Source organism: Diceros bicornis, chromosome 3 (genome assembly GCF_020826845.1).
Source record: "Diceros bicornis minor isolate mBicDic1 chromosome 3, mDicBic1.mat.cur, whole genome shotgun sequence".
NCBI lineage: Eukaryota > Metazoa > Chordata > Mammalia > Perissodactyla > Rhinocerotidae > Diceros > Diceros bicornis.
Window position 1 is genome coordinate 55,380,901 of NC_080742.1, and position 16,881 is coordinate 55,397,781.

Sequence of the window (16,881 nt, forward strand, 5' to 3'; positions counted from 1 at the left end):
TAAGAAACAAGTAGATTGAAAGTAAAAGGGTGAAGGAAGATATATCCTGCAAATAGCTGGAGTCCCTGTACAGACATCAGAAAAAATAGACATAAAGATAATGATGATAAATAATGATAAATGGGTCAATCAATCAGGAAGATATAACAATTATAAACACATATGCACCTAATAACAGAGCACCAAAGTACATGAAGCAAAACTGATGGAAATGCAGGGAGAAAGAGACAATTCAGTATTAGTGAGAGATTTCAATACCCCACTTTCAATAATGGATAGAACAACTAGACAGAAGATCAATAAGGAAATGGAAGACTTGGACAACACTATAAACCAAACTAGACCTAACAACATCTATAGAACAAAACAACAGAATATACATTCTTCTCAAGTGCACATGGAATGCTCTTCAGGATAGACCATATGCTAGGTTACAAAATAAACCTCAATAAATTTAAAAGGACAGAAATAAGATAAAGTATGCTCTCCAGTCACAACGGAATGAAATTAGAAACCAATAGCAGGAAAAAGATGGGGAAATTTGTGGAAATTCAACAACATACTCCTATATAACCTTTGGGTCAAAAAAGAAATCAAAAGAGAAGTCAGAAACTAGTTTGAGATGAATGAAAATGAAGATACAACATATCACAAACTTATAGGATGTGGCTAAAGCAGTCCTTAGAGGAGAATTTATAGCTGTAAATGTCTATATTAAGATAGAATAATGATCAAAAACTTGTACTTGAATGTTTCTAGCAGCATTATTCATAAGAGCCAAAGGTAGAAACAACCCAATGTCCATCAATTGATGAATAGATAAACAAATGCGGTATATCCATACAATAGAATACTATTCAGCCATAAAAAGGAATGAAGTACTGATACTTGCTACAACATGGATGAACTTGAAAACAGTATGCTAAGTGAAGGAAGCCAGTCACAAAAGTCCGCATATTATACGGTTCCATTCATACCAAATGTCCAGGACAGGGGAATCTACGGAAACAGAAAGTAGATTAGAGGTTACTTAAGGCTGGGGGAGGTTTGTGAGGCATAGAGGGATGATAGCTAAAAGGTGTGGCGTTTCTTTTTGAGATGATGAAAATGTTCTAAAATTGACTGTGGTGATGGTTGAAAATGTCTGTGAATATACTAAAAACCATTGAATTGTATACTTTAAATAGACGAATTGTTTGGTATGTGGATTATATCTCAATAAAGTTGTTTTTTAAAAAGTTAAAAAATGAAACACCACTGAAAAAGAAAAACATTGTTATGAGTAGCTTTGAATACATTTGAGACAGACATATTTGGGAGGATCTGTAAATTCAGGCTTAACTAATAATAACAGTAATAACAACAATAAATGTAAACATTAAAAGTTTAGTTTTCCTTATCTTTATTCAACTTAAATTGCACTTGTTTTTATGCAAATAAACACTATCATAGAATAGATTCTATCTTTTATATTTAATCTGTCTTCAGTATTTTTTTAATATTTCAATTTAGCTTTTGTAATTAGCTACTTTAAAAGGCAGTATACAATTTTAAGGTCTGAATGCACTAAAGTTTAGGTAATAATTCTCCCTACTCTCTGTAAGAAATTGTCAAACTGTTTTCCAAAGTAGCTATGCCATTTTGCATATCCACCAGCACCGTATGACAGTTCCCGTTGCTCTGCGTCCTTACCCACACTTGGTGTTAGTTTTTTTTTTTAAGCCTTTCTAATAGATGTGTAATGATATCCATTGTAGCTTTAATCTGTATTTCCCTAATGAATTATACTGATGAATATATTTTCATGTATATTTGTTGCTCAGAGCTTTCCTTTGGTTAAATGTCTGTCACAACTTTTACCTATTTCTCAAAAAATTGGGTTATTTGTTTTCTTCTTATTGAGTAGTGAGAGTTAAAAAAATTCTTCATATCAACCCATCGGATGTGTGATTTACAAATATTTTCCTCCAGTCTATGGCTTGTCTTCCATTTCTTAATATCTTTAGAAGAACAGACTTTTAAAATTTTTATAAAGTCCAATTTATCAATTCTAAAATTTAGTTTGCTACTTTTATTTTCAGAGGATTTTTATGCAATAGGAAATTGAGAGATTTTAAAGAATTTCGAGCAGGGGAGCAACATATTGAAAGAGACATTAAAAAAAAAAACTTGGTCCGATTGTAGACAACAATATCAATGGAAGGAGAAATAAATCTAGAGTAAGAAAAATCAACTGTAACGATAAATTAGGTGTGAAATAATTGAGGATTTAGGTAAGTGTGGTAACAACAGGAATTGCAGTTTGTTAAAATTTCATCTCTGCTTAACTAGAACATACTAAGGATTGACTAGAGTTACTTAAGGCCAGGCTGAGATGACTTCAAAGGCAGATCAGGAGTCCTCTGACCCGCAACATGAGAAGGCCCAATCTCTTTAATTGCATCTGGTCTGTCCCTTAAATGTGCCCCCTCTTTTTGTATCGTGATTTCCTATTCAGTCAGGAAATTTAAATTTTCTAAGATGTAATCTGGCCATAATGCTTATGTCAGTTAGCTATTGCTCTGTTACAAATCACCCCAAAACTTAGAGCTTTACAACAATCACCGTTTATTTAGCTCATGATTCTGAAGATCGGCAATGTGAGCTGGGATCAGCTGGGTGGTTCTTCTGGTTTCTGCTGGGCCATCTCATGCATCTGTGGATGGCTTTGCGCATCTTGGCCGGGCTCTCTCGCATGTCTCTGTGCCTAGCTAGGATGACCTGTCTCTGCTCTGTGTGTCCTGCCTGCTCCATCACGCAGGCCTGAATTGTTTGCTTGGCAGCTGGCAGGGTTCCAAGAGATTGAGCTGAAGTTTGCAAGGCCTCTTGAGGCCCAGACTCAGAACTTGCAAATGTTTTCCACTGTATTTTATTGGACAAAACAAGGCAGAGCCAGCCCAGACTCAAGGAGTAAATACAGGGAAGGGAATAATTGTGGCCATTTTTACAATCTATTTCAAGGTCTATCTTATGACCTGATATAAAGTCATTTTGTGACATTTCTTGGAAAGAGAAGCATCCTAGAGACCCTTCTTCTGGGAGTTGATGGTGAAGGAATTATTTCTGAGACAAACTTTCATTAGATTCATTATTGTAGCATCTGGGGCCCTTAAAAATGAAGCAGAATTATGATCTAAAGTGGAAATCCCAACTCTTGTTATTTGCCTCCCACCAAGATAAGAAACAGCCACATTATTAAGTGCTGTACTTTGCTACAAATATTAACTAACAACAATTGACTCTCTCTGGGATTTTCCATTTTGTTATTTACTGGAAGCTGTTTCTGTAATTTTCAACAGTGCTGTTATCTATGAGATTATTTTTCTTTTAGCTGTGCTGGGTTTTCAGATGCATTAATATAGCTTAATATCTCTTCCTGTTGTTTCTCTAATTAAAAGCTTGTTGGATTTCCAAATAAGAAATACTATATCCAGGACAAGTAATAAAGCCTGCTAATAACCAGGAAAAAAACATCAGCAAGGGACAACATCAACCAGGCACGAGGGATGTTCTGATCAAGCAACGGAAAGAGACCAGGGGTCTGGGAGGGATTGAGGCGCAGTGATAACGGCTCTGAGACGCCCGCCTCCCAGGAGAGGGGCCGCTGCAGATGGAGGGCCGCCAACAGGCCGCCTGAATGTAGTTCAGGGCGCTCTGGTCCAAGCTGGATGTATGAATCCCGGGTCCCAGAAGAACAGCCCATATCTGCCTTTCCAATCATTACCTGTCTCCTTCCCTGCCTCCCTAACTCCCCCGTCCCTCCCCGCTGGCTGCCTCTGCGGGCTTTGGTCCTCACGGTAGGTAACACTTCCACTAGTGGTAGGGATCAGCCACTAGATGGCACCAGCTGTTCAGCTATAAGCGCTTCACTGAGCTAGCTCCGTAGGTCCTTCCCTGGTGAGCGAAGGCAGGGTCTGAAGATTGCTTCTCCGCTCTGCCGCTGTCCTTCTCTTTCTCCCACTTCTCTTTCCATCTTCTCGCCCCATCCCCACCCCATTTAAAAATGTGCTTTCTTCTAGCAGCAGTTTTTGCAGAATTTTGAAGGCAGAGGAGATGTGTGTGTGTGTGTGCCTGTGTGTGTGTTGGGGGGTGGGGTGTGGTATGGAATGGTGGTGGTGGCGGCGGAGGGAGAGGGAATTTGAAGGTTCCAAAGCAGCTTTGGATGGCCCTTCGAAAGGCGCAGATTTAACTCTGGGTGAGAAAGTAGGAACAGCAACTGCTTCCTATTCTCATATCTAGAGCCCTCTCCTCTCTTGAGCATCCCCTCTGGGCTGTTCCGCAGGCACCTCAAACTACCACTTCAAAGACGGAACTCATGAATCCCTTCTCTCCATCCTCTCCCACCCCAATCTACTCTTCTTTGTATAGTTCCTTCCTCATTTATCACACTCTTGTGACCCAATCATTTCAGGCACCTAAAAGCCAGCCTACTTTCTTACACGACTCTCACCCTCCTAGCCAACCTGCTACCAGTTAGTGTTGCTCCACTTCATGTCTACCTCCTCCATCCTTCCATTCCTCACCATTTGCACTGGATGCTGCTGCTGTTTGATGATTTCCTCTGTGTTTGGATACAGCAGTGGTATTGACACTGGGATGCAACAGTGACATCTAACCTGAAGTCTCAAGAATGAGTTGAAGTTAGCCAGGCAAATGAGGGTAAAAGCATTCTCGACAGAGCAGTGCTTCCCAGCTAGGGGTGATTTGCCCCACAGAGGACTTTTGGCAAGGTTTGCAGATATTTTCGGTTGTCACAACTTGGAGAGAGGGAGAGGTGGTACTGGCATCTAGTGGGTACAGGCTGGGGATGCTGCTAAACATCCCACAACACACAGAACAGCCCCCACAACCAAGAATTATTCAGCCAAAATTGTCAACAGTGCTAAGGTTGAGAAACCCTGTGATCGAGGAAGCAGCAGAGGGTGAGAGAACACGGGTTTTTTGAGGAACTAGAAGAGTTTTATTATGGTGGGAAGAAGTGATGGGGGGATGAGGCTGCAGACCCCAGTGTGCAGAGTTGTGCTCAGGAGTTCAGACTGTCTCCTAAGGCCGATGGAGAGTTCTTGAGGCCCTGGGAGCCACTGGAGACTTTATTCTAAGGGTCACTGAGAGTCACTGGTGAGAGCTGTGGAGGCTTGGAAATATTTAGTGAATGAACAGGCACAATTTCAGTCACTGGTTTCAGCCAGGCCTTCTTGTCTAGATCTCTGTAGAAGAAATATTGGTATGCTATGATCCTTCTGAAGTAAACTAAAAGTAATCATACTCATTTATTTGATTAGAAAAATAAACAGATTAATTGCATTTACATACCAAAGCACTGTTCTAAGCTTTTCATAAAGATTTTTACCTTTCATCCATTTACCAACCGTATGTAATAGGGACTTTTTGGTTTTTGTTTTTAAATCCTTGTTTTTTCTCAGAAAATGACACAGAAGCTGAGAGAGGATAAGTCACCTCCCAAATATCACACAGAAGGTAAGTAATCAGGTCAAGATTTTACCCAGAGCTGCAAGACGCAGAGCCCAAGTTCTTAACCATCAGCTATACTGTCATTATACTATTTTGCCATATTTTCAAAGAGTAATGGGAAGTCATAATCATCCACCTTTTCTCTATTTGCAGTATCCTTGAAAATAGACCATGGATTTCATGTACTTTCTTGGAAAACTTTGCCATGTGTGTTTATTTTTAAATAGTATAATCCAATAATATTTTGAGAGAAATTGAAAAAACTTCCTACCCCCCAGATACTTATGGTCATAAAAAATAAATAATGAAAACAAATGACCTAAGCATTGTTTCAAAAGTTAGAAGAAAAGAATAAAATGAACCCAAGAAAAGCAGAATAAAAAGAATTAAAAGAAGAAATTAATAAATTGGAAAACAAAAATTTAGAAAGTCTAAATGAATCCATCAGTTTGTTGTTTGAAAAATTAGAAAAGTAGATAAACTGTTACATAATCTAATTTTTAAAAAGGAAACACAAAATCACATATTAGGAATAAGGTAGAAGTAATTGCAAAATCAGAGGAAATTAAAAGAATCAGAAAAACACTATTTTTGCTCAACATTATGCAGATACATTTGAGCAGTTATATGAAATTGGTTGATATTCTAGGAAAATATGAAGCAACAAAACCAATCCTAGAAGAGTTAGAAAATACATAAACCAAATATAAGAGAAGAAATAGAGAAATTGCCAAAGAGCTACCGTCAGTTCCTACAAAAGGCACCAGACCCAGATGGTTTCATGGAAATATTTTCCATATCTTTGATGAACTTACAACTCCAGTGCTTTTTAATCTTCTAGAGCATAGAATAGGAAAAAAAGGAAATCTTCCACATTTATTTTATGATGTGAAAAACATGTTAATATCATGCCTGTCAAAGAGAAAATAGAAAATTGTAAACTGATCTTTATTTTGAATATTGGTGTAAAAAATAGTGGACACAATTCAGTAGCAGATTAATGCAAATAATATTCCACAACTAATGTGTGTTTATTCTAATAATGTTAGGATTTTTCACTATTAGAAAGTGTGATTAATTTATGTGTCAACTTGGCTGGACCACAGGGCCCAGACAGTTGGTCATAAGGCATGTATATGTTAAGCTTTAGGAGACACTGCCAGATACTTTTCCAAAGTGGTTGACTGTACAGCTTTACACTTCCATCAGCAGTATATGAAATTTAAAATTGCTTTATTTACTCACCAAACTTAATATTATCAACCTTTTAAGTCTTAGTTATTCCTGTGTATGTAATAGTTTATTTCATTATGGTTTTAATATTCATTCCTCTGTTAAATAATGACATTGAGCATCTTTTCATATATTTACTTGAACACTTGGATATTCTCTTTCGTCAAATGTCTGCTCAAGTCTCTTGTCTATTCTTCTATTGAGTTGACAGTCATTCTTGTATTGATTTGGAGGTGTTTAAAAATATTTTCTGAATACAAATCTCTTGAGAGTCATATATTTGTTAATATCTTCTCCCACTATCTGGCTTCCAATTTCACTCTCTTAGTGTAATCTTCTGATGAATATAAGTTTTTAATGTTAATGTAGTCCAACTTATCAATCTTTCCCTTGTGGTTAGTACTATTGGGGTTCTACTTAAGAAGTCTTAGCCTACCTCAAGTTTGTGAATATGTTCCCCGATGTTATCTTTTTGATGTTCTTTTAAAAATGATTTACATTTACATTTTTGATTCATCTCAAGTTTATTCTTGTGTATAATGTGAAGTCAAGATCAACATTCATTGTTTTCCCTACAGCTATTCTGTTGACCCCGTGCCATTTATTGACAAAACCATCCTTTCCTCAGCGTTCCACAGTGCCACTGTATTAGTTTCCTGTGGCTACTGTAACAAATTTCCACAAACTTGGTGACTTAAGGCACCAAGAGACAAAGTTATTCTCTCACAGTTCTGGAAGCCAGAAATCCAAAATCGGTATCACTGTGCTGAAATCAAGGTGTTGGCAGGGCTGCACTCCCTCCAGAGGTTCTAAGGGAGAATCCATTCCTTGCCTCTTGCAGCTTCAGGCGGTTGCCAGCATTCCTGCTTGCAGCCACATCACTCTAATCTCTGCCTCCATCTTCGTGTCACCTTCTCCTGTGTGTGTGTATCTCCCTCTGCCTCTCTCTTAAAAAGACACTTGTGACGGCATTCAGGGCCTACCTGGATTATCCAGGATAATCTCCTCATCTCAGTGTTCTTAATCACATCTGCAAAGCCTTCAACACATGAGGTAACAGTCACAGGTTCTAGGGATTAAGCCTTGATATCTCTGGGGAGGCATTTTTCAGCCTACCATCGTCACCAACTATCATAGATTAAATGTCCATATATATGAGTCTGGATTTTCTATCTAATTCCGTTGGTCTATTTGTCTCTCTTTGTGCCATTGTCATATTATTGTGATTTTATGTAGTGATTTTATTATATATCTTGATATTGGGTAGTGTAATTCTCCCAATAATGTTTTTTTCCCCCAAGGTTGTCTTGGCTTTTTACCCCCTTTTACATTTCTTTATAAATTCTGGAATCAGCTTGTCAGTTTCCTCAAAAACACAAGCTAAGATTTTGACTTAAATTCTTTTGCATCTATGAATCCATTTTGGGGTAACTGACATCTTCAACAATATTGAGTCTTCCAATCTATAAACATGGTAATATTCATCCATTTATTTTTTTAAAAAATATTTTTCAGTAATATTTTATAGTTTTCTGTGAAGAGATAACATCTTTTCTTATATTTATTTCTGATATTTAACTTTTTGATATATTTGAAAATGGAATATTTTAATATTTTAAAATTTTGTTTTCTAATTTTTTGTTGCTTGTTTAAAGAAATACAGTTAATTTTTGCATTAAACAATCTTGTTAAGTTTATTTATTAAGCACTATAAGTTATCTGTAAATTTTTAAATTTTCTATACACAATCATGTCATCTGCAAATGCTGACTTATTAAAGTGGAATGTAAATTAGTACTTTAACCACTTCTCTGTTAATGCAAAGACCCTAAAATTGTTATCATGTATTTTAATTTTACACACCTATTAATCCCTATAAATAATTATTATTTTCATACAATTAATATTTATTTAGATTTACTCTCGTATTGGTCTTTCTTTTACTCTTTATTCTTTTCTGCATTTCCATGATTGATCTGGGATTATTTTCCATTTGCCTTTGTTACTCCATTTACTATAGATTGGCTGCTGATGAATTCTCTCAGCCTTTCATGCTTTGAAATGTCATTTTTGTTGTTGTTGAAGGACATTTTTGCTGGGGAAGAATTCGAGTTTAGCAGTTATTTTCTTTCAGTACTTTTAAGATGTTATTCCATTGTCTTCCGGATTCTATTATTTTAATTGAGAAGTAAGCTGTAATTCTTATCTTGCTGCTTTGAAGGAAATGTCTCCTTTTATCTCTAGTTACTTTTAACACATTTTCCTTGTTTATATTTTCAGTAGTTTTCCTGTGATAAATCCAGGTGTGTTTTTTCTTTGTATTTTCCTGCTTGGGGTTCATAGTGTTTCTTAAACTTGTGGCTTTATGTCTTTCATCAGTTTTAGAGAATTTCTATCTAATATCACTTAAAATATTGCTTCATTCCATTCATTCTCTACATTCTCTCCTGGAATACAATTATATATATTTGACTTTTTTTGCTATGTCTTATATGTCTTTTACTCCATCCTTCCTTCTTTTTTATGCCTCACTTTTGATATTTTCTTCTGATCTATTCCCAGTTAACTAATTTTCTCTCTTTCTATCTCTATCTATCAATAGATATCAATAGATAGATAGAGATAGAAATCTCTACATATACATATATACATAATATATATGTATATTGCTGTTAGACACATCTGTTGAGTTTTTTAACTCAGCTTTGCCATTTAAATTCTATTTTTTCTATGGTACAGTTTACAATTCTCTAATGAAATCTACCATCTTGTAATTTAATTTCTTGAATAATAATCAGTCACTGCCATCACTCGGTATCTTTGGGGGATTGTTCCAGGACCCCCCACAGATACCACAATCCTAGGATGCTCAAGTCCCTTATATAAAATGACATCATATTTGCATATAACTTATGCACATCCTCCCATATACTTTAAATCATCTCTAGATTACTTATAGTACCCAATACAATATAAATGCTATGTAGATAGTTGTTATACTGTATTGTTTAGGGAATAATAACAAGAAAAAAGTCTGTATATGTTCAGTACAGATGCAACTATCACAGGGCTTTTGATCCGTGGTTGGTTGAATCCTTGGATATGGAATGCAGATATGGAGGGCCAACTGTATTTTAATGACCATGTCTGATAAAACCAGTATTGAATTACCTCTAGCTCTATGTCTGTTATCTGTTTTTTTTTCCTCCTGATTTAAACCACTTGGTTTTATTTCCTGATGTGACAGTAATTTTTGACTAAATCTCTATATCGAATATAAAACATTTTAGAGATGCTATGAATGGTGTTATGTACTCCTAGAGAGGGTTTATTATGCCTGTGGTAGGCAGTTAGGGTAGGATACAGTCGTTTTAATCTAATAAGATATTGAGTTAATTTAAAGTTGGGCTTCAGTCTTTGTAAGGGATGATCTATTTCTGATTCATCCCTCTTCCTACAGTATAGGTCCTTTAGGGCTCTCAACTGAAATCCTGGGGTGTTTACTAGGGCCCCTCCTCCAACTATTTCCCTGAAGTCTTGTAAGAGTGTAGGAAATCTTTGCTCCGCCTCTCTGTCGCTTAGCTACCACTTGTGAATCATCAAATACCTTGATGAGAAAAGCAGTATGAAATTCATGCCAAGCTCACCTGTTTGTAAATTCCTTCTCTTCAGGCTCTTGTTGCCTCAAATTCTCACTACCTTTGTAGTTCTCCAATATCTTCAAATATGTATTTTAAAAACATATTCCCAATGTAAGTTCATTTAACTTTTTTTCTCTTCTATGAACTGCATAGACATATCCAGTGGAATTTTTCTTCTTCCTTGCTGCTTCAAAGAAAATGTTTATCATTTCTGTGTTTATATTTCCCATTCTTCTTTTTACCTTACAAAGACTTTCAGGGAAATAAAGGGAAAAATTCTAACTTTATAATGCCATCTTCATATTGGATGTCTGATCTCATTTTCATTTTAAATGTATCACTCTGGCTATTGTCTGGGACGTTATTTCAAAGAGCAAAAGTTGGAATGACCCTAAATGTAGAGGAATACAGGATGGTTAAATAAATTATGATAAATTCATATAATAAAACATCATAACCATTAAAAATAATTAGGTAGCTTTCTATGTAATGACATGGAACTATTCCAAGACGTATTGAGTGAGAAAAACAAGGTGTGGAACAATGTGTGTGCTGTTACTGCTACCATTTATGGGAAGAAAATTATGTATACATAGTTTTATAAATGCGTGAACTGCCTTTGGAATAATATATAAAAACTAGGGAAAGTTACTACTTTCTAAAGAAGTTATTCCTAGGGAGTGGAACAAGGTCGCTGGGAGACAGGTCCAAGATGGATATGAACTTGTCAGTGCATATCCTTCTTTTGGATGTTGTACTGTGGGCATGAGTTACCTATTCAAAAATGTAAAGGAAATATTTTTAAAAAGAAAACATACATTTTACTGTACGCTAATGAAATAATTTTCATTTGTAGGCATTACTTAACTACCTATTTCCTTCTATTATTTGTCTATCAATATATATATTTTATATGCTTATAATCAGAGAATTTTTGTGTTATTTTTATTAATATAACTTTTTAATATTTTCATAATCTTCAAAGTTATTTTAAGATTTTGCATAATATTTTGTTTAGTTCATGTACCATAATCTACTTATCCTTTCCCTAATGTTGATCACATACATTTATATATCTCCTTATTATGTGTAACATGATGATGAGTATCTTTGTGAATGTATATTCATTTGGTCTCTATAATTAGCTCTAAAACTTTATAGTTCTTTGGTAAGGCTGAATGAAAATAAAATAAGCATGGAGTAGAAGAAAGGTCAGAAATGATTATAGATGATCCTTTGAGATACCCATGAAAAGTACAGTGATTTTCATTCATTCTAACATTTGTCTATATGGGTAAAACAAACAGAGTTGTTGCTCTTTAAATATACATACAGTGAAAACTGAACTCATAGGAAATAATGCACTTAAAGAATCATTAATTATTACCTAATTACTTGCACCACTGTGGCATGGACAGAAAAGTGCTCTGCAATGATGAAGTTGTCAATTACAGTTGATAATTAAGGGGCCAGGTGCATGTTTAACTTAACAAGATAAATATCTGCCCAGATGTTGTTTGTCTGCTGCTTCATTACCAGGTCGGTTAAAAGATTTTCATAAACTAGAAAGACTATTAAATGCATAACCTTGCTACATCAAGAAATCTTTAACAAATCTGTTACTGTAGCCAATATTCATTTAAGAAGGCTGTTCACCAGACTTCCTAGAGAGCTGAAGAAGTATGTGTATATAATACCATAGTTGCAGATTCTCAGTGAAATGGCTATTTGAACATAGAATAGGGCAAAAATACGACAGAACTGGAAACTAGAGAAGATGCCTCCCCATGCCAGAAACGTGAAGGAATTTTATGCAAGATTTAAAATGCCAGATTGAAAGGAGATAACAAAGAATCAGTCCATATTTGGACCATTCCAAGGAACCCAAGATCCTTGGGTGCAAGAGATGAAGATTCTGGCAGAGTTATAGTAAGACATCCTAAGTTGAAGGAGAGAGGCTGGGAAGAAAGGACTGCCTGAAGGAAAAATGGAAAGCAGATCATGTCGCTCTTTGTATTAGTTGCTAGGGCTGCCGTATCAAAATACCACAGACTGGGTGGCTCAAATTAATTTATTTTCTCAGAGTTCTACAGGGTGGAATTTCAAGATTAAAGCACCAGGAGGATTGGTTTCTCCTGAGACCTCCTTGGCTTGCAGATGGCTGCTTCTCGCTATATCCTCACGTGGCATTCTCTGTGTGTGTGTGCATCTCTGGTGTCTCTTCCTCTTCTTATAAGGACGCCAGTCATATTGGATTAGGGTCCCACCCTTATGATCTTGTTTGACTGTAATTACCTCTTTAAAGGCCCTATCTCCAAATACAATCACATTTAGTGCTTCAACATATGAATTTGGGGAGAACACAATTCAGTCCGTAATACTTCTCTCCTTAAAACTCTCCAAAGTCCTTAAAAGGGCCTACAAGGCCCCATATAACTGGTTCAATACTGTCTCTCCAACATTTTCTCCTAACAATCTTCACCTTTGTGTATTGCACTCCAGCCACGCTGGCCGCCTTACTGGATCTCCGGCATCAAGCATACTCCATGTCAGGGCCTTTGCAGTGGCTATTCTCTGTCTCTGGGGCACCTTGCCATCACAGAGCCACAGCTGTAAGGTCTCTGTCCAAAGAGCTCCTTGCCAATGAGTCTTATCTGATCATCACATAAAATAGAGCTCACTGTTAATTTCTTTTCTTTATTACCTAGCTTTATTATCTTTTTTCATATCACTTAAATCTTGTGATACGTATTTGTGTGTCTAGCATTTTTTAGTGAAAATAAGGAAAACCAAGAAATAAGCCCAATAATTCTTTCATTGAAAGAGAAAATAAAGTAGATGAGTCTCTGGCTGATTTTGTCAAGAAAAAAAGAAAACACAGACACAGAATTACAAATAAGAAAAAGGATATTGGCCACCAGATTCAAGGAGCAGATTTATGCCAATATATTTGGAAAACTTTATGAAATGTATGCCATTTTTAGATGTGACAAAATGATGCTGAAAGTCATTTATAATAATAAATGGAAGGAAATTAACTGAGAAAGTTTTGATAAAGAGAAATAGGAGGCCGGCCCCGTGGCTTAGCAGTGAAGTGCGTGCACTCCGCTGCTGGCGGCCCGGCTTCGGATCCGGGGCACGCACCGACACACCCCTTCTCTGGCCACGATGAGGCGGCGTCCCACATACAGCAACGAGAAGGATGTACAACTATGACATACAACTATCTACTGGGGCTTTGGGGAGAAAAAAAGAGGAGGATTGACAATAGATGTTAGCTCAGAGTGGGTCTCCCTCAGCAAAAAAAGAGGAGGATTAGCACGGATGTTAGCTCAGGGCTGATCATCCTCACAAAAAAATTTAAAAAATAAAAAAAAAGAGAAATAGAGGGGAATGGCTTTCTCAACTTGTTATTAAAATATAAAATCATAGTAAGTAAAATATACTTATATGGGAATTACTGGGTCTGTTATTACTGTAGGGTATGTTACACTCAGTATACGATTATTAATTTTTTGCAATATATATCTTCTCTTTTAAGAACATCATTTGAATTTATATTCTGTTTTCTACCATATTTATAATGTATAATTCACTAAACATTTTAATTTTAACTGATTTCAGGGCTCACTGCTGATCTATTTTTTCTACATCTTTATTATTTTCTAAAGTTTGTTTTGTGATTTATCTCATTTTTTTCTTCATAGCACTTATCACCACTGATATATATTTATTTGTGTTTCTTTTGCTTAATGCTTTGTTTTTAAAATTCACCTGTGTTGTTGTGTATAGTAATAGTTTATCCATTTTCATTACTATGCAATGTTCCATTAAATAAAGATACCATAATTTATCTATTCTACATGGATAACATTTGGGTTATTTCCAATTATTGTGGCTATTATGAATAATGCTTCTATGAATCTTATTATATATGTATATGGGTATGCATAAGCATGCATTTGCATGAGGTAAATACCTAGGAATAAAATCGATAGATAACAGTTTACAGATATCTTCAACTATACTGGAAAAATTCAACCTGTTTTCCAAAATGGTTATACTCCACTTGAAAGCAATCCAGCAGGTGCATAGCGACATCTCATTGTGTTTTTAGTTTGCCCTGCCCTGATTACTAATGAGGATGAGCTCCTTTTCATATGTTTATTAGTCATTTAAATTTCCTCCTTCATGAAATGTCTATTCAAGTCTTTTAGTCTTGGTCAGCTGACATTTTCTTATTGACTTAGGAGTACTTTACTTATTTTGGATATTATACATATTGCAAAAATATTCTGCTACTCTGTAGCTTACCTTTCATTCTCTTAATGATTTCTTTTGATAACATTAAGCATTTTTTTTCTTTTTTTTTCCCTCCCCAAAGCCTCAGTACATAGTTGTATATTCTAGTTGTAAGTCCTTCTAGTTCTTCTATGTGGGTCACCGCCACAGCATGGCTACTGACAGAGGAGTGATGTGGTTCTGCGCCTGGGAACCGAACCCAGGCTGCCAAAGCAGAGTGTGCCGAGCTTGAACTGCTAGGCCATCAGGGTTTTTGTTTCTTATTGTAATGGTAAGTGTTTAAATCTTTTCTTTAATAGTGATGTTTATATCTCTTTTAAGAAGTCTTTTTCTAGGACACATGAGCCAATCAGAAGGTGTTCCCAATATCCACAACTAAAACAATTTGAGCAACAAAATAAATAATGAAAATATTGGGATTATAACCCACAGGAAAAAATAAATATCTATGAACCTATACATATATAAATAAATCATTGAGCAAATTAAAAAGGTAGAAGGAGGGATAGCTATTGCTTATAGAAGAATATTAAGTTAAACATATAGAAGATATGAGGAAATACAAAGTCACCAATAGGCAAACACTCCACTACTATTTGTTGTAGGCAAGATCCTCCAATGGATGCTAAAATCAGTGAACAAAACTTCGAGGAAACACAGGATATTTGCTTAGTTTCAAAGTATTTTCCCCAAGATGTTTATTAATTACAAAGGGAAAAAGAATAACTTCATAGTGGAGAAACCCAGTAGAGACCACTAGATCCCACACTGCCTTTAGTTGTTACGTACCCCTTGTGTCCCCCAATTTGTGACAATTCCTCAATCTTTTCTTTTTTTCCATGACTCTGGCACTCTTGAAAAGTACTGGTCAGTCGTTTCATACAAAGTCTCCCAGTTTGGGTTAGTCTGATGCTTTCTCATGATTACATTGAGGTTATGCATTTTTGGCAAGAATACAGAGAAGTGATGCTGTTATCTTTCTAGTGCACAGAAATTTCAACTTTTATTTGGAAATGATTTTACAGTTACATAACACTTGCAAAAAAAATAATAGAGAGAGTTTCTGTATATCTGGCACCCAGGTCTCCCTAATGTTCTCATTTTCCACAGCCACAGTGCAATTATCAAAACAGCAAGTTAACATTGATACAATACTATGAACCAAGCTATAGCCCTTATTCAGACTTCACCAGTTCTTCTACAAATGTCCTTTCTATATTCTGAGATTGAATCCAGGATCCCACATTGCATTATTTTCTTTTTTAATTTTTATTGTGATCACATTGGTTTATAACATTGTATAAATTTCAAGTGTACATCATTATACTTCTATTTCTGCATGGATTACATCACGTTCTCATGCTCACTACCCAAATACTAATTACAATCCACCACCACACACATGTGCTTAATTATCCCTTTCACCCTCCCCGCTCCCTCCTTCCCCTCTGGTAACCACCAATCTAATCTCTGTCTCCATGTGTTTGTTTGTTGTTGCTCGTATTTTATTTTCTGAAGTATGTAAATTGTTTCTCTATTATCTTCTGGCATATCACATTACTGTCAAAAATAAAATGACAAACTGGTTTTCTTTCCCCTACCAGTGACTTAGTCTTTTTGTCTAGATATCCAAAAGATAATTCATTTTTGTTAAAAGTTTGGTAAAATTACTAGACTATGTCTTGGTGTTGGCCATTCTGGATAAATTTTCCCAATATTTAGTGTGTCCTTTCATTATGGAATTTTTTTAAATTTTTTTAGTGAGGAAGATTGGCCCTGAGCTAACAACTGTGCCAACCTTCCTCCATTTTTTGTATGTGGGATTCTGCCACAGCATGGCTTGATGAGTGGTGTGTAGGTCCGTGCCAGGGATCCGAACCCACGAACCCCAGGCTGCCGAGGTGGGGTGCGCAAACTTAACAACTACACCACTGGGACAGCCCCTGGAATTTTACATTTTTTAATTTACTGTTTCAGTAAAGTTTTCCCCAACTTTTTATTTTAAGAAAATTCAAACGTCCAGAGAAATTGAAAGAATATTAACGTGAATGTGCATGTACACTTCATCTATATTTACCAATTGTTAACATGTTTCTACATTTGCTCTGTATCTCTGTCTATAAGTGTGTATATATTATTTATTTATATTTGCCCAAACTTTTGCAAGTTGCTGATATGGTGATATCTCATCCTC